The sequence below is a fragment of the Phocoena sinus genome, chromosome 11, assembly GCF_008692025.1.
Source record: "Phocoena sinus isolate mPhoSin1 chromosome 11, mPhoSin1.pri, whole genome shotgun sequence".
In the NCBI taxonomy this organism is placed as follows: domain Eukaryota; kingdom Metazoa; phylum Chordata; class Mammalia; order Artiodactyla; family Phocoenidae; genus Phocoena; species Phocoena sinus.
Window position 1 is genome coordinate 91162367 of NC_045773.1, and position 19018 is coordinate 91181384.

Here is a 19018-nt window from a genome sequence, read left to right on the forward strand (position 1 = left end):
GCCCTTGGCTACTCTGGTTTAATTTTTAAGGTCCTGAAAGCGAGAGGAATGACCTCCCTTTTTATAAAACAGAAAGAAAAAAAATCCTTCGTTATCTGTTTAATCTGCACGCGCTTGTGAGTGTTTTTTTACGATAGCTCTGGTGCCCTCATTTCTCAGTGCAGCTCAGTACTTGTGATGTTCCCCCCCCCCCCCGCCCCCCGAATGCATGTTGCACTCCCAGAGCCGCCTTTTCACCCTTGCCAGGCACTGTTCATGCGATTCTTATCCTAGGACGGGGTCTAGTGCAGTTGAGTGCTGTCCTAACTGCAGAGCATTTCTTTTTGCACCAACTGCTTACCATGCACTGTGATTCAGCTGCATTTAATGGGAAGAAAACAGGATATACTTTAGGCTGCTAAATCCTGTCCCATTCATATATATTTGAGTCAATTGTACAGTGTCTTAAAGGGAGTTTTAAATGCCTGTGTTAAAAACGAATTGGTATGTGTGATAGGTCCAAGAATGTGAAATTGTGCAATGTTAATGAAGTTTGTTAAAAGCTGCTTCCTTCTAGCTTGTCAACATGAGCCGCTGTAAAATACCCAAGGGAATTTTTTTTTTTTTGCGGTACGCAGGCCTCTCACTGCTGTGCCCTCTCCCGCTGCGGAGCACAGGCTCCGGACGTGCAGGCTCAGCGGCCATGGCTCACGGGCCCAGCCGCTCCGCGGCATGTGGGATCCTCCCGGACCAGGGCACGAACCCGTGTCCCGTGCATCGGCAGGTGGACCCTCAACCACTGTGCCACCAGGGAAGCCCCTACCCAAGGGAATTTTGAAAACAGCAATCAAGAGTCAAAACTTCACGGTGCAGTGTGGCCCAGCACCCAGAACACTCTGCGGTGTAGAGGCTGTATTTATGGCTTTGCCACTGACTGGAGAGTTGACCTTGAATAAATCATGTTTTACTTCTCTGTGCTTCAGTTAGCTTTTGAAAGACATGTGTGGTTGTGTATAGCCAGTGGGAAGGCAATAACAAGTTCACAACAAAAGGAGAACTTGAAGGAAAATTTTATTATAAAAGAGCCGTGGGCATGAATGCAAGCCTTATGTAGGCTACTATAAATAAGTCTTGGTACACATGGCTCCTAAGAAATGTAGAGGGTTTTATTCTAATACTCTTCCTGTATTTTGTAGAATAAAAAAAAAAAATATATATATATAGTTTTACCTTTTAATTCCAGAAAGCTTTGTGTTCAGACATTTTTTAAAATAAGTTCCACCTTATACAAAGGGATTTTTTTCCTTTAGAATGTTACAATTTAAATTGTAATCGAGCAGTAACAAATATCATTTATTGTACAAAGGCATTTAATTTTATTTTTAAAAGCGTATTCCAAGTTGTTATTTATTGTAAAAAGTTTATTTCTTTTTAGTCTGTTGCTACCCCTGCAGTGATCTCAGTGGTTTTTCATTCATCCGGGGAGTAAGGAAGAAGAGTGTCCAACATTTAATATGCCTGAAACACTAGCAAGCACAAAACACTTAAGTACCCTTGTGACTTACGGTCAGTGGGCCTGTTTCCCCTTCCTAGTGTGTCAGCAATCAGCTGGAAGGACCAGAATCCATAGGTGAAAGTAAGATACAACCATGGGGATTGAGAATCAAAGGAGGGCTTTTTAGTTTGTGGTGCCCAGAGCCACACATCATTGCAGGAAGTTGTCGGGTCTCAGGAAACCAGTCGCTGTTAGGTCCCCCTAACCCACATCTCCCTGGTCAAGCCCTGGCAGTTAAATTGCCTCATTTAAGTTACATTGTTGTAAAAGGGACATAAGTACTGCAGGTCCAGATGCTGCAATTTGAACAAAAGGTTATGAGCTTTCCATGTTACTGAGAGCCTAACTCCGGAGTCTCAGGTGGAGTTGTGCTGTGTGTAAATATAAGCCTCCAGCTCTGAGCTTAAAGAAAACATTTCAAAGAAAGCCAGAGAAAAAGCTTATAGATTTAGCACCATATCCATGATTCACTTTCTCTTTGCTCTTTCCGTCCAGCTGTTACTCATTTTACCTCGAACCCTACAAGAAGGCTCCGTGTGATGTTTTCCCTTTGGCTGCTTTGCCAAAAATACAGATACACGCCTTGGGAGAATAAGGGTGAGAGAGAGAAGAGACAGAGGTCACAATTTTTTTTTACATTTATTTTATTTTTGGCTGCGTTGGGTCTTCGTTGCTGTGCGCGGGCTTCAGTAGTTGTGGCTCGCAGAGCACAGGCTCAGTAGTTGTGGCACACGGGCTTAGTTGCACCGCAGCATGTGGAATCTTCCCAGGCCGGGGCTTGAACCCGTGTCCCCTGCATTGGCGGGATTCTTAACCACTGCGCCACCAGGGAAGTCCAAGGTCACAGTTTTTAATCCTGGTTCTGCTGATAACAAACTCCATGACCAGATACTTTGTACAAAAAGGGAGGATGGTTTTGAAATTCGTTCTCAGTTGCCAGATGGCAGCCATCTCTCTATAGAAGGGCTTGTCTCAGATGTCCACTGTGTTTGGATTGCTGAGGTACCACTTGGATCAGCTCTCCTGGGCTTTTGGAAGTAGCCCTGGAGGTGTGACAGCAGCCTTAAGAATCCTTAGCAATTGGGACTGAATTATCAGGAGAACAGGAAGGGATAAAGGCTGTGTGATAGGGAACAGGGTGCCAAGCTATTCTGAAGCTGCTACTTAAACTTGGCCTGTTATGCCTGTGTGTTCGGTTATCGTTGGATATCCCAGGACTTTGTATTTCCTGTGATACGAATACCAGCCCTGCCACTTACTAGCTTGGTCAAGTCACTTAATGCCCCAGTTTCTTCATCTGAAAAGTGGGGATTATAATCAGCATGAGGGTTAAATAAGTCAATATATGTAAGACACTTAGAAGAGCACTCGGTACCTGGTAAATGCTGTTGATGCTCAGTACTGTTATCATGTTATTGTGCTCCTTTGGGGTTTTCTAATTTATGTGTGTAGTGTTTAGGGCAAAGTAACAGGCATGTGGGAGGTGGTGGTGGTGGCGTGGGTGAGAGGGTGACCGAGGGTGGTAGAGAGTGTGGACATAACCTGGGGTCCACCCCAGGTCTCAGCCTTTACCTGTGCATATCGTGTTTATTTCTGACCACCAGGCTTGGCTCAGATTCTTTCCTCACCCCTCTGCCTTTACTCCCACACTCTACCCTGCCGTGAACGTCCAGCGTGAGCCTCCCTTTCTCCAGGACGGAAAGGTTTCCCCAGCTATTTCAGCCTGAACCAGTCTCCTTCCCCACTTCCCTCAGTTCCTGTGTACTTGTCTGCACAGCTCATTTTATCGTGTCATTATTGCTTCATTCCGTTTCTTAGAGGTCCTGCTTCCCAGCCAGCCTCCATGTGACTGGGGGCTCTTGCCGCCTCTCAGGGTCCAGGGCAGTGAGGCAGAAAGAGCAAGGATCAGGGAGGAAAGGAACCCGCTTCCCTCTCTCTAATAAACTCAGCTTGCTCGTGGCATTTGATCTCTCTAATCCTCAGAGCTTTGCAGGTAAAATGAGGGTCTGGACTAAGTGACCTCTAAATTTTCCCTTGCAGCTTCATCGTTTGAGAGTAGTACAGATGTGCATAAATCTGTGTAGAAGGAGTGAACAAATGTCCACTCTCCAGTTGCTCAGGACAGCTTTAGTTATTTTTGTGCCCAGAAGCATCTCTGCTTGGTGAATGGAAGAAACAGTCTACATGATGAAGGTTTCACTTTCATTGGACAGAAATTTTGTTCGTTTTGATCCTTTCGTGGTCTGAATTCGTGTCCACATCTGAGTTTATATTAGTAATTTTCCAGTGAAAAAAGATTTTCTGTGCTGAAAAGTAATACAAATTATATCACAGACAAAATATTGAGTACATCAGAAAGGAAAAGAGTACATAGGAAAGCACTTTAGAAGTACCTGTTTGCATGCATTGCTATTTTATATAATATAAAGCTCTCATAGTGTATTCACTTAATAATTTATTGCTCATTTTGAAGTTTTTCTGTAAGTACTTAAGAGATTTAAAACTATATCTTTTTTTAATTGAAGTTTAGTTCATGTACAATATTGTATAAGTTACAGGGGTACAATATAGTGAGTTCACAATTTTTTTTTTTTTTTTTTTTTTTTTTTTTTTTATGCGTTACGCGGGCCTCTCACTGTTGTGGCCTCTCCCGTCGCGGAGGACAGGCTCCGGACGCGCAGGCTCAGCGGCCATGGCTCACGGGCCCAGCCGCTCCGCGGCATGTGGGATCCTCCCAGACCGGGGCACGAACCCGCGTCCCCTGCATCGGCAGGCGGACTCCCAACCACTGCGCCACCAGGGAAGCCCGAGTTCACAATTTTTAAAGGTTATACTCTATTTATAGTTATTATAAAATATTGGCTGTATTTCCCGTGTTGTGCAATATATCCTTATAGCTTATTTTATAAATAGTAGCTTGTACCTCTTAACCCCCTACCCCTATCTTGCCCCTTCCCCCTTCCTCCTCCCCACTGGTAACCACTAGTTTGTTATCTCTGTCTGTGTGTCTGCTTCTTTGAAACTATATCTCTTTTTAAAAGTTTATGATTTGGGCTTATTTTCTTATTCATATTAGGCATCTTATCTGAACCCAATTTACCGAGCACTTATTATTATTTTTGGTATGTTAGGAGAATTGATATATATATATATATATATATATATATATATATATACACATACACACAGTAGCTGAAATTTCTACCATCGTCTTAATATTTTGGCATTATTTATGCATTTCATTTATTCCTCTTCCCTAATTATCTACATCTGGATCAAAAATTGATAGTTCCGGGCTTCCCTGGTGGCGCAGTGGTTGAGAGTCCGCCTGCCGATGCTGGGGACACGGGTTCGTGCCCCGGTCTGGGAAGATCCCACATGCCGCGGAGCGGCTGAGCCTGTGAGCCATGGCCGCTGAGCCTGCGCGTCCGGAGCCTGTGCTCCGCAACGGGAGAGGCCACAACAGTGAGAGGCCCGCGTACAGCAAAAAAAAAAAATAAATAAATAAATTGATTGTTCCTTTATCATATTTAAGGCATCCATTTACTTTATGATTTTATGACTATTTGAAAATTTTGAACTTACTGATCTTAATTTACTAGGGCAAGAGAGAGGGAGGGAGAGATAGAAAGAGACGGAATGGAATTTGGCCATTTATTTATGGCTGTAACCGTCTTTGTACATGAGAGGAATGACTTCATAATTGAGGAGGCTTTTGGTAATAAGCCACTATGTTTTCAAGTGAATTACTCTCTGGAAAAAAATAGCCTTTGAAATATTATGTCATACAAGTTCAGACCAAGGAGGGAGTAAGTTGACTATTTAATTAGGCTCCATATGGCTTGAACTCTTGGGAGAGCCACCTGAAACAGGACCCTGTTAAGAAATTATTCTGTGTCATACATAATCGTGTTCAAGAGGTCTTGGTAATTTGCACTGAAAAATGATAATTGGCATCATCCTCAAAGATGAGTTCTGTGACCTTAGATGTTTTCCGATTCAGCTTAACAGTGACACTAAGATTTATACTGAAACCTCTTCGAATATTATTGGGAACACCCCACCCCCAACTTTTTATAGTTCACTGAGTGTGAAGAGCTCCTTCCTAGTATTTCATCTTAATCCAGTGATTGGCTTCCATGTTATAACCAAAAGGAAAACGTCTCTGGGTGTGGTGGGGAAGGGGAACTTGCTGGACAAGGGGTCAAGAGGATAGAGAAACGCCAGCTGCTTTTATTTAGCAAATACTTACCGATCATTCCTGCCCCTGTGCTTTGCTCCTTGTGCACTGGGATCTGAATTGATCAAAAAGGTCTGCATTTATGGAGTCTTTCCTCATAGAAATGCTTAGGCTTCCCTTGGATGCTTTGTCCTCTTTTTTTTAAAAATGGTGCAGAAGAATGCTGGCCTGAGTGTAGTCCGTTTGTATGGAGATGACTCTCTCCCTTATCTGGGCGAAAGTTTTGTTGGAGGAGAGAAGGTGGGAGTAGGCAGTAACCAAATATGTACCCTGAGTGCAAGTGATAATTGACCTCACTGATGAGAGAGAGGAGGGAAACATAGTTTATAAGTCTTCTTCATAGGATATTTCAAGTTAGATGTTTTTCTGAATTTGGTTTCTGACTTGAAAACTGGTCCGAGCTGTTTTTTGTTTCATCCGAACAAATTTACCGTGAACTGAGGGGTAGAGTGTTTCGTAAGCCTCAGATCTTTAGACAGCGAGTCATTTCCATGTTGTTGAGACATTTTCTAGCCTTTATTGCCCCGTGTAGCTCATGCTTTTCTCTGGATGTTTTGACTCCTTAAGAAACTCGCAATAAATTAACAATCACAGTCCTCTGGAATGAAAACATGCTGTAGTGGAGTAATAAATAGCAGTTCTGGAAACCTGAGTAAACAGAAAACTCTGCTTTCTTGCTTAAGAAGGCTCTAGAGAAGGCGTCCGGTGTCCAACAGATACAAAGCAAGATACACCATGTAAAGCAAAAAGACGTGAATGTGCTTTTCATTTTAATTGTCCAAGGGATTGTGGGGTGGAAACCGTAGATGCACTTTCATTCTTTAAATCTTACTAAGTAAATTATTTTCAGTCTTCTGACCTTCCTTCCCTCAAGTGGACCATTACTGATCAACAGGTTTGACTTGTTAAAATGAGCTGCATTTGTTTGGGGACCCCACGGTGGCCTGGGGCTTCTCCACTTCCTGCCTTTCTCTGGTCTAATTGGGAATAGCCCTGGGCCTTGACCTTGCTGGGGAAGATGTGAATCTGCACAGGGCTGAGGCGGAGTGCTGCCCAGGTACTGCTCGACCCTGTACAACCCTTGTCTGTCTCATCAAGTGGCCCATTTTCCTTTCACGGTGAGATGACAATCAGCTCCAGGGGCTGTTTCCATCCACCCTACATCGGAATTTTTCTGTCACAATGAGATTATAGTCAGCTCCAGGGACTATTTCCACCCACCCTATTCATGGAGTTGCTTGCTCTGGTGGTGGTGGATGGAGTAAAATTATACCCTCCCAAGGATCGTTACTGACTGGGATTCTTATCAATAGAAAATGATAAGAGGCCAGACAAGAAATTCAGGCGAGGCTTTTCTGGGGCCCCTGCTGCAGCAGAAGGGAGCAAAAACAACAGGTTCCCTTGCTCACTCCCCAAGGAGGGGTGATCTGGTTCCTTACATGTGGCGAGGGTAGGGATGGGTCCAGGGGTCAGGCTGGAGGGGCGGCTTAGGCGGTCTTCTTGCCCCTTTGGTGGTGCTGTGTGCAGGGGGCATGCCCAGTACCCTGCTTTTGCTCCTGGATCCTCAGAAGTGGCAGTTGGCTTTTTGTATCTTGTTGTCTGTAGTTTGCCCCAACTGCACATGCATGCAGCTATTTTTAGTCCCATATAGTTTCTTTGTATTTTGTTGCTCAAGGAGAGTTTAGTCCAGGTGCAAACACTGCAACAAAGGGTTCCAGGTCCCAGGTCCTAGCTTATCTGAGGGTGAACACTTGATTTGATTAGAGGCCATTGTCATGGAAGAAGATGTTACAGCTCCTTTATGACCGTAAGTGCTTGGAGGAGAACATTGATGCCCACAGAATCTGAATGCCTGGGGACTTTGGATTTCCCATTAATCAAAAAGACACCTTAAAGAACCTGCTGACATTTCATGAATTTTCTTTAGATTCCTACTGAGGAATTGGAGGTAAGTTTGTTTTGTTTGTTTGTTTTTTCCTCTTTGCCTGTTTCAGTGTCTCATGAAATGTGCCCATATTTAGCCTGTCCAGTTGAAAAATGGACTGCCATCCACTTTGTACTTAGGACAGTGAAGTTTTTCCCACACCTGGCCGGAGGAGCTTATTTGGTTCACCTTCCAGTCTGAGGCGTGTGAGTCAGACAGAGGCAAAGATTTAAATGTTATTAACATGAGAAAAATCTTTTGAATGTGAAGTCATCATGGTTGAGGTTACTTTGAACATTCCTCATAGTCTCCTTTATGATTTGTACCGGAATCAACACGCTTTAGTTTTATGCTAAAAAACACTGTGGATGGAGTGAACATGGACATGAATTTGAAATTACGTGATGGCCAGAAACTTTCGTATTACAGAAATGTTATACTGTGATAAATAGTTCGTGAAGCTCCTTGGCTCACGGGCTGTTTTTAATGGCTTTGGCGTTCAGGAATTTTGAAAGTCAGATTCTTTGTAATTTAAATTTCCTTCTAAGTAAGGAAGTACACTATGTTATTAATTTTAAAAAAATATATACTTAGAAGTTCAGATTGTGTAATTGTCTTAATGCTCCATAGCCTCTTTTCTGACTAAACATTGGAACTTATGCTGTTGAACGCAGGGAATTTGTCCAGAAAAGCTTAAGGAAATTTAGTCTACACAGGGAAATTTGCTAGATTTATAAATAAAAAGTTTAACTAAAGGGATGATACATAGCAATTTTATCTTATCTATAAAAGATTGCATTTGAATTTTGCCTCTTAGCCCTTCTTTTAGGATTAAGAAATAATCATAGCTTGTTTTTTGGTAGATGATTTATAGCAATAAGTTTTGTGCAATCCGACTGTGGGTAATTGAACTCATTTTAAGTGTGTAAGGATAGACTGCCTTTTAAAGGATGACAAAAAGGCATCTTTTTCATAAAGTGAAAATGTCCCCAGAGATGGCCCACCTGAGATCTTGAAGTATGAAAGAAAGATAATATAGTATGTCACTCTGTCTCTTGAAGGAATGGCCTCTTCTATTGGAAAATAACTTTAAAGAATTCAAAGTTTAGAATTTTTAGTTGAAATGATTTATGAATCATGGCACTGGCTTTTAATCCTTGGTAGAATTCTTCTTAGAAATAAAGAAGCCTGCATAAATGTTTATATGAACATAACCTTAAGTATTTAAAATGTAGCATACCAACCTTATTTAAAGACAACTTTATGCATGACAGTGCACATTTAAAGTTCCTGGATAAAAATTCTTTGTACCTTTTTTGGAAGAAAAAATCTTACATGGTTTAAAAAACTTTTTTTTCCTTTTAACTCCTAACTGTAACAAAGCTTTTGAGCAGAGTAGGAAACTAGTATTGTTACTCACACTTACTGCTAGTATTGTTACTTACACTTACTGCTAGTATTGTTACTCACACTTATTGCCATATTGTTACTCACACTTACTGCTGGTGGTGTTACTCACAGAGCAGGGGAAGCAACACTATATGTTCAACTTCAGCAAGTTAGATGCATTAACTTATTCATTTAAAGAACTTGAGTGACAAAACCTTAATTTTAGAAAACATTAAATTAAACCTAAATTATAGAAACTATTAACAGTGCTTAGCAAAGCTGGTATAGAATCAGGTTTGGTTACTATAATGACTCAGATGCTTTATAATTTGACATATGTTCTCTGTTTAAGCTTAAGTGTTTTCCTATTATTTTGGATTTTTAAAATTAATATTTACTGTGGGTTCGGCACTCGTACAAGAGGAGAGAAGGGGAGAGAAATACAGGTGGGTGATCAGGGGAGGAGGCTGGGCGAGGCGCCTGTGGGCTGACACTGCAGTAAGATGGTGGGGAGCCTGCATTTATGGTCACTGGACTTTCTCAGAATGCCCCACGGCTCCCCAGTAACTGTGTTTACATGATGTTATACGAATATGTGTTTTTCTGGGGCGAGGGTTGTAGCTTTCACCAGATCCTCAAAGAATTCTCTGTCCCTCCAAAGTTCTATAAGAACCACTAATGTAAAATTGAAAGGTCCGGATATCTTCGAGGGTAAGATGTTAAGTATGAGTTACAGAAAACAAACCACGGGTTACCTTTTTTACACAATTAAAAATGACCATGACAACCATAAATTTGTTTTCTATGTCTGTGAGTTGATAAAATAGATGAACGACAAGGACCTACTGTATAGCACAGGGAACTATATTCAATAACTTGTAATAACCTATAATGGAAAAGAATCTGAAAAAGAATATATATGTGTATGTATCACTTTGCTGTACACCTGAAACTAACCTAACATTGTAAATCAACTACACTTTAATTTAAAAAATGACGGTGACATGGCCACGAATGAACTACGTTAAGTTGGCATTGCAAACCCACCTGGTACATGTTTAAAACACAGTGTGTTTATTTTGAGATAATGAAAAAATAACATCTTGTGGTTTGTCGCATCCCCATTCTGAGATGACGAGGTGCTGTAACCTTGTTCATGGTAGCTCCTGATTTTTTTCTGTGTTAGAAATTGCTCCGCGGGGGACAAGTGAGGTGCCTTTGGGAAATGTGCGAGTGATTGAGCGAAGAGGGTAGTCAGTATCTTTCCAGACCTGTCTTCTGGTTTATGTTTGTGTTAAGAAGTATGCAGAGCAGGAGGCCTTGAACAGTTTGGAAGTGGGGAGCTGATTACATTGGAGTGTCCGGCACACATTGCCACCCCCTTTACATTTGCACAGTTTACAGTTTACAAAACTGTACACTTGGCTCTGCGCTTGATAAGGGCAGACATTCCTTGTCTGGGTTCTGGCTGTGTCACCATGCTGGCACAACATCTGGCCTGCACAATATCTGAAGAAATATTTTGTTGAATAAATGACCTCAGTTGGTTCTCAGGGCCATCCTGTGGGTACAGACATAGCAAGTTTCAGCACTCCAGTCTCTGGGCTCAAAGAGAGCAATTATTTACCTAAGGTCACATGGCTGGTAGCTAGAGGATCTAGGCCTCTCCTTTACGCTGTGCTTTATCTTGACTCTAGTAATAAAAGTGGAAAAGCCACGCTTTATCAACTGCGTTTTTTTTTTGTTTTTGTTTTTGTTTTTAAATTTTTATTTATTTATTTTTGGCTGTGTTGGGTCTTTGTTTCTGTGCGTGGGCTTTCTCTAGTTGCGGTGAGTGGGGGCCACTCTTCATCGCGGTGCACGGGCCTCTCACTATCGCGGCCTCTCTTGTTGTGGAGCACAAGCTCCAGACGCGCAGGCTCAGTAGTTGTGGCTCACGGGCCTAGTTGCTCCGCGGCATGTGGGATCTTCCCAGACCAGGGCTCGAGCCCGTGTCCCCTGCATTGGCAGGCAGATTCTCAGCCGCTGCGCCACCAGGGAAGCCCCATCAACTGCGTTTTGATAGAAGAGAGTGGGTGAATGGTTGTAACCCTCAGAGAGTCTCAAAAATCATGGTAGCCTGATTGTTGTAACAGAGAGAAAATCTTAAGTGAGTATCTCTTGATGGTGCTATCAAGTCAGGTTTTTAATTTAGCTGAAGAAAAGAAAAATAATTTATTCCTTTTTATGCAACTAGTTATTTATTGACCGTTTCCTCGGTGCCAAGTATAATGTGTACACTGGGTAGGTATATAACCGAACAAATGCAGTGTGAGCCCCTGCCCTCGGAGAGCTTACCTTCTTGTAGGGGACACAGATTACTAGTAAATCCGTAAGCATACTCTGTATTTCAGACAAAAATCAGAGCAGGGTACGTTAGGGGAAAGAGAGTGATGGTGGCTGCAAGAGGATGATTTTATTTGGGGACGTCAGGGAAAGCCTTTCATAAGATGTGACATTTGTGCAGAGACCTCAGTGATGTGTAGGAGTGCTGGGGGGTGAGATGGAAATCAGCAGAAGAGCACTGCAGGTGGAGAGAATGGCTGAGCAAATGCCCTGAGGTCAGGAAGAGCCTTTAATTCTGGCATGAGAGGCCAGAGGACTTCGATTTTATTCTACATGTGATAGGAAACTGAATTAGGGCTGCCTTAGCAAATTACCACAAACTTGATGCCTTAAAACAACAGAAATTTGTTCTCCACAACTCTAGAGGGGAGAAGTCTGAAATCAAGCTGTCACACACCATCTCTCTGAAGGCACCAGGGGAGAATCTTTCCTTGTCTCTTCCAGCTTCTGGTGACTCCAGACATTCCTTGGCTTGTGGCAGCATCACTCCAGTCTCTGCCTCTGTGTTCACACGGCCTTCTCCTCTGTGTCTGTGTCTTGTCCTCTTCTCTTGTAAGGACACTGGTCGTTGGTTTTAGGGCCCACGCAGGTAATCTAGGATGATCTCATCTTGAGATCCTTAAGTACATCTGCAGAAACCCTTTTTCCACAAAAGGTCATAGTCACAGGCTCTGGGACATGAGCACATCTTTTTGGGGCCCAGCGTTCAACCCATGACAGGAACCATGGATGACATTTAAGCAGAGGGAGTGACGGCATCTCTGTTTTTCTAAAAAGATGGCTCGGGTGCTGTGGGAGAATAGTTGTAGGTGGATGAAGAATCAACCAGGGAGACGGCTGAGGGGCTATTGCAGAGGCCCAGGGTAGCGGGGGAGATGGAGAGCAACGGGTGGATTTCAGTTCTGCATCACAGGGGAGCGGAGGGCATTTGTTTGATGGATTAGAAGTTCGAGGAAAGAAAAGAGAAAATCCAGGATGGTGGTGCCCTTCACGGAGAAGGGGAAGACTGGTTCAGGAAGAGGCTGGGGCAGTGGTGGTGCCCTCCAGAGTTCCGTTTTGGGTATGTAAACTGTGAGAAGTGGAGATGCTGGGCGTTCGTTAACTTACATGTATGGATCTGCAGCTCAGTATAGCCATACGTTTGAGCTCTGTCGGTCCAGGGATGGGTATTATTGAAGGACACCCCTCTCCAGGAGGAGGGTTGTCATGGAGTGGAGACCATGATTGAGTCCATTAGGATGAAGATCACTGAGCTGATGACCACCAATTTCAGTCTCTCAGCCCAGCTCCCAGCCTTTATGTCAATGTCTGAGGGAGGGAGGGCAAGTCGGGTGCGGGCCATCAGGAGAGCCTCGCTCAGTTATCCTAGGCCGTCACAAAGGCCGTGTGTGCTTAAGTTTTTGCATTATTATCATCGTTTTCTTTGAATTCTTTCATTCTAAGCCCGACAAGCCTGACTGGCAGATGCACTGATTTTTCTAGTTTTAGATTATATGCTTTTTCTTCAAGCCATCTTCGTCTCTTAACCTACATTCATTTTTAATTTTAATGCTCCAATCAATAATTATTTCACTTGACAGTTTTTGACAGTCTGCTGCTCCATTTAGCTGTTTAGCATGAATATAAAAGGTGATTTCTCAATCTGCACAAGTGAAGTAAACTTGCTCTTTCGTCCTCTGCTTTGGGGGTATAGAAAGATAGGCACGTTCACTCTGCCCTGGGGAGTTTTTAATATAGAAATACTTCATCGTTTTCTATATAAGGAGAATGAGGACTACAGAGCCACTAACATTTTCTGTTATGGAGCATTTTGCTTATGTTATAAAGTTACTTGGAAGGCCGGATTTCTGTTAATCGGTCTTGATATTGTGAGGTCAGCCCTGCAGCTGTTGATTGAATACTCATTTTATGCAAGGCACTACGTTAAATGTGATGGGAAATTAATACACCATCCCCAGGAAGTACAATGGTCAGGGAAAGAAAGCCACTTCCAAAATTTTGATGGGTAGAAATACTTAGAAAATGACAACTTTATCTTGCTGCATAGCTGCACTTAGGCTAAGTGGAATTCCTCCTTGGAAATCCCAAGTGAAAAGCTAGGCTCCAAAGTTCACGGTCATCTTTGTGTCTACATTATACACACACATAGGTGAGCATGTTGTAGTCAAGGGCAAACGTAGCCGAAGACCAAACAGGGCGGGGAGTGTTCTTTCCTACTGGAATCACAGTGTTCAGATTCTTGGCAGCTCAGATGGTGTCCGCTATAGCTGTTAGTTTACATTTTGATAATTTACCAACGAGCATATCATATTTAATTCTTACTTGGCTTGTGCCTCTGAGCACAGCATTGCCAGTGGAACACACTGCAAATGGGAAAGTAAGAGTTTTCCTTGGGAACTCACTTATTCCATCGGCTCTTCTGTGACTGTGAGCATGACCTGTAGGTTAGAAGTTCTGGAACAGAAGGAGGAAACTGGATCATGTCACAGTGAACAGGAAAGGAGGTGCTTAATACTCCTTCTCCTTTGCAGTGAGCTCTGATTTTCCTCCTTGGTCTGGGGCCGTTTGGCCTCGCATATCCTGGCATGATTTAGGGAAGCAGGCCCTGACCTTCTGGTGCCCTCTGTTTCATTTTACTCCAGGCATATTACCAGGCGCAATTCATTGTCATATTTTTGCGGCTAAAACTTCTCCGACTTCAGTACTGAGCCTTTGTTTTTCAGCAGGGCAAAAGAGCTAGCATTTTCTGGACATCACTGACCCTTTACCACAATTGAGGTTTTTAAATAAACCTTACATGAACTTCATCACACTTTATGGTCACAGCTGTGCCAGTCGCTGATTAGGACTGTGAGTACTTGCCTGTTGCTTGTTTTGACTTAGCTCCGGTTTTTAGATTATTTACTTAGATCTGCTGCCAATTTTCATTGTACACGTACATAGGGATGCAAACATAAACTCTGTCCTGAAGCAACCAGTGCTTTGGCTTCAGTGTCCCATAAGGACTGCAGGAACCAGTTGAAAGTGAGCAGAGCTGAAAGTATGCCAGCTGAAAGTATGTCAGCCAGGCCGTCAGAGAGGGCCGGCTGGGTCTCCACACGCTTGCACCCTTAGCCCCTCAGCCCAGAGGTGGCTTCAGGTCTGTGTCCAGGGCTTGCCACACTGACTCAGAGAGCTAAGTAACGTCTAGCTGGAGCTGGCACTGTTATGCTGGCGTGGTAATTCACAGGGAAACACATCACTAATGTACCCTCAGGGTCCCCACGACCAGCGCATGCTCTGTGTCAAGCTACCGTGGAATGTAAATCGTAGCTGGGAGCTACTCTATTGATTCACCTTGAGAAATTGTTGCTCTCTCGATGCAGGTAGCAGTAGGGGTTATACTACTGCTACCTGCATCTCCTACATCTCCTCGAGAAACGTTTTATAGGGAGTTAGGTGATTGCTTCGTGAGCAAGGAATAGGAACAAGGAAGTGGGTTCAGTAGCGCCCATCTAACGTAGTCTGCTTCTCTGTTCATCTCAGGAGAAGGATGTTTTTCTAGTGGGACCAAAAACCCTTCAGTCGTTGGCTATAGTCATCTCACTAGGGTGGTCTAGCCAGTGAAGCCACTTTCTTCCCCCCAACAGCTTGACACTGCCCACGTTTGCTTTAGGGACTATATTTCCCTGGCCGAGCCAGCCCATGCCCCCTTCTGAAGACACAATCTTTTCTTAAATATGTGAATGTAATTGAATGTAAATATATGAAGGTACTGGCTGGGGCAGGGGGCAATGGTGGTGGTATGTTGCTTTCTTCATTGACTTGGTATGTGCATATTCTAAGCCATTAAGTCTAGTTCTTACCATAAACCTTTGACCTGGGCATCTCTTTTCGCCGTTTCCAGGTTCCTGGGGGGAGGGGGGGAGTGGTGGTATGTATCTTGTTATACTCCTTGTTGTATTCTTTATAAGACCCTCAGAGACTTTGCAATAAAACACCCCACGAATTATATCTTCAGATCAAGCACTGGGAACTGCACAGCAACATGGAGGCATCTGCCCAGAGCAGGCGTAGGCAAACTATGGCCTGTGGGCCATATCTGGCCTGCTGCCTGTTTTTGTAAAGTTTTATTGGAACACAGCCACGTCCATTCATTGATCTAATGTCTGCGGGTGCTTTTGCAGTTTAACTACAGACCTGAGTTGAGTAGCTGTGAAAGGGATGGTAAGCCAACACAAAGCCTGAAATATTTACTATTGGGTGCACTTCTGAAAATGTTTGCCAACCTTGGTCTGTAGAATTTGCAAGTCATAGAATTGCAATAGGGAAGAACTAGAAGTCCCACTCCTCCCACCCAAATTCGGTGAACAAATGGAGGATTAGAGAAAGAATGAGACTTGCGTAAAGGTCACAGAGCTTCTTAGTGGGAGAGCCAGAAACTGAACTCCGATTTTCCAGTTCCCTGTGTGAGTACTCGCCTCCTACTTTCGGAGGTGGAACATTGGGAGTTTTACGGTTTACAGATGATAAGCCCTTGCAACACACTGAAATAGAGCTTCTTTAGTGGCAGGAGCTACTTGCCAAACTGATTTCCCCAGGTAAAATCACCAGCCAGGCTGGCATCGATATTCATTTAACAGCACCTACCCGATGCTAAGAGTGGAGGGAAGGGCTAAGGACACCGATGAATAAATGCCATCCTTACCCTCTGGAAATTTGGATGAGAGGAAGACTCAGATTTTTTTTTTTTTTTTTAACATCTTTATTGGGGTGTTAGTGTTTTACAATGGTGTGTTAGTTTCTGCTGTGTAACAAAGTGAATCAGCTATATCTATACGTATATCCCCATATCCCCTCCCTCTTGTGTCTCCCTCCCACCCTCCCTATCCTACCCCTCTAGGTGGTCACAGAGCCCTGACCTGATCTCCCTGTGCTACGCGGCTGCTTCCCACTAGCTATCTATTTTACATTTGGTAGTGTATATATGTCCATGCCACTCTCTCACTTTGTCCCAACTTACCCTTCCCACTCCCCGTGTCCTCAAGTCCATTCTCTACATCTGCATCTTTATTCCTGTCCTGCCCCTAGGTTCGTATGGAGGTTCCTTAAAAAACTAAAAATAGAACTACCATATGACCCAGCAATCCCACTATTGGACATGTCCCCTGAGAAAACCATAATTCAAAAACAGTCATGTACCATAATGTTCATTGCAGCACTATTTACAAGAGTCAGATATTTGCACATCCTTTTATTTGCAGTGTGTTTAAATGTCATCATGGGGCTGTGATCACGTAAAAGGAAAGATGTGTTAATTCGGCCTTGGCGGGGTGTGGGTAAGGGTGTTGTCAGAGGTGGCTCCACAGAGTTGGAGATGTTTGAGCTGTGTCTCAAAAGAGAGTTCTTCAGGCAGAGGCTTGCAATGGATGTGTCTTGAGGGCCTCAAGGCGTGAAGTGCAGTAGTGTGGGAATACTTGTCTACCACAGCCAGAGGTAGGGTGTAAGGGTATGTGACGAGGCGGGGACAGGAAACACCGTTGGAAATGTAGGTTGGGCCCAAATAGTGGAGCCCATGGCATTTCATGATGAGGACTTTAGTTTACATTCTGGGGGTTTCTAACCTGTAGATTTCAGAACACATGGGAGACCGCAGTTCTTATAAAAGAGGGCCTAACCATCCATATGCGCAATAAGCATTGTGTGTAGTTTTAGTAATTAATATCACTAACAGAAATCAGAGCTTCGTCCCAAATATATGTAGCTGGCTGATATGATGATTCATCAACCCAAAATTCACTTAAAGTGTTACTAAGTCAATAGTATCTTTTTGATCGCTGTATATTTTTCTTGATTAACAGATATTAAGAGTTACATATCTGTTGCTCAAAGTATGCAAAATTTTGGATTAAAAAATAATATTGGGGGGCTTCCCTGGTGGCGCGGTGGTTGGGAGTCCGCCTGCCGATGCAGGGGATGAGGGTTCGCGCCCCGGTGTGGGAAGATCCCACATGCCGTGGAGCGGCTGGGCCCGTGAGCCATGGCTGCTGAGCCTGCGCGTCCGGAGCCTGTGCTCCGCAACGGGAGAGGCCACAACAGTGAGAGGCCCGCGTACCGCAAAAAAAAAAAAAAAAAAAAAAAAAAAAAAAAAAAAAAAATAATATTGGGAACTACTGCTGTTGATGACAGAGAGACATGCCGTTTTTTGAGTTAACAAATAAATGGTATATAGGTTCTGGGGACATGCTGCTCTAAATCTTATTAGCTGTGTGACTTGGACCAAGTTATTTAACCTCTCGAAGCCTTGGAATACTAATCTATAATAGTAGCATGATAACGTTTGCCTCTTACAGTTGTCATAAAGATATAACCATGTATGAAAAGCGTGTACAGCATCCCATGAGATGCGCCCAGCTCCGTAACCTATTTTTATTATTTTTGGTAGTACATGCAGTGTGTCTTAGATGTGACCCAGTGTGGAGGACGAGTTCAAAGGGGAGAGTTGTAAGACCTTTTGTTACCCTAGTGAGTAATAATGGGGGCCTGGAATGGGCAGAGTGTGGGTGTATGGAGAGTATGGGGGAGTGTATGTCCACTGCAGGTAATAATGTTGAAAATGAAAGAACCCAACTTACGTTCACGCCCAAAGCAGTGGACTAGGTAGAGACTGCAGTTCAGTAAGCCTGTTCCTGTGATTTCCTGACACTGTATGGTGTGAATTAGCTGGCAAGTTCCATGGCTCCTAATTCCTGGAATTGATCTAGATAAGAATTCACCTCGGATAAATTTTTTTATTAGTTTAGTGCATTAATAACCCCTCTTTGCAGCATGTTAAAACTAGAATTAGAATATAAATATTCTGTTTCATAGAGCTTTCAAAGAAATGTATACAAGACAATATGTGACGTATTCCAAATTTAAAAAAATTAAGTAATACTTACATATTATTAATTATTGGTATGTCTGTGCTTAGGAAAAAACTCAGGATAAATATTAAGTGTCATCTGAGAGATTTGTATTTCCTTCTTTGTCGTATCTGTATATTCCAAAGTGAATATAGGTATTTACAATTTTTTAAATTTTATATTAGAGTACAGTTGATTAACAGTGTTGTGTTAGTTTCAGGTGTACCGCAAAGTGATTCAGTTATACATATACATGTATCGTTTTTCAAATCCTTTCCCCTTTAGATGATTACAGAAGATTGAGCAGAGTTCCCTGGGCTATACAATGGGTCCTTGTTGGTTATCTGTTTTATATGTAGCAGTATGTACGTGTCAATATGTATTTTTAAAAAGTGCTAGAAAGGAGAGCTTTAAAAGGGGCTGGATCAGAAAGGCTGAAGGGAATTTGCCATCGCCCTCTTTTGGGGAAGCTGTTTACAAATGTTGGTGGTAGTGGGTGCCCTCCCAAGTGGGTTTCATCTCAGGCAGATGGTGTTCTTCTAAATCTGGTGCTATGGAGGCCAGCTCATAAAGGCGGGCGGAAGTGAGAAATTAGAGTAGCAGCAGTGTGTGCTCACGGGGCCAGTCAGAATCGGACTGTTATGTTTTATTGAATTATTTTT

General features: G+C 43.1%; 1 protein-coding gene across 6 annotated transcripts in view; it reads left to right on the forward strand.

Moving 5' to 3' along the window:
- ATXN1 (ataxin 1) overlaps positions 1 to 19018 on the forward strand; it is a 406204-nt gene that overhangs the window by 29296 nt on the left and 357890 nt on the right. The window contains exon 1 of one of the 6 annotated variants that reach the window (XM_032647554.1): positions 7160 to 7722. The exons of the other annotated variants lie outside the window; for them this stretch is intronic. The gene's annotated coding sequence lies outside the window, so the exon portion shown is untranslated. Of the gene's footprint in view, positions 1 to 7159; positions 7723 to 19018 lie in introns of those variants that run through there. 6 annotated transcript variants of the gene reach the window in all.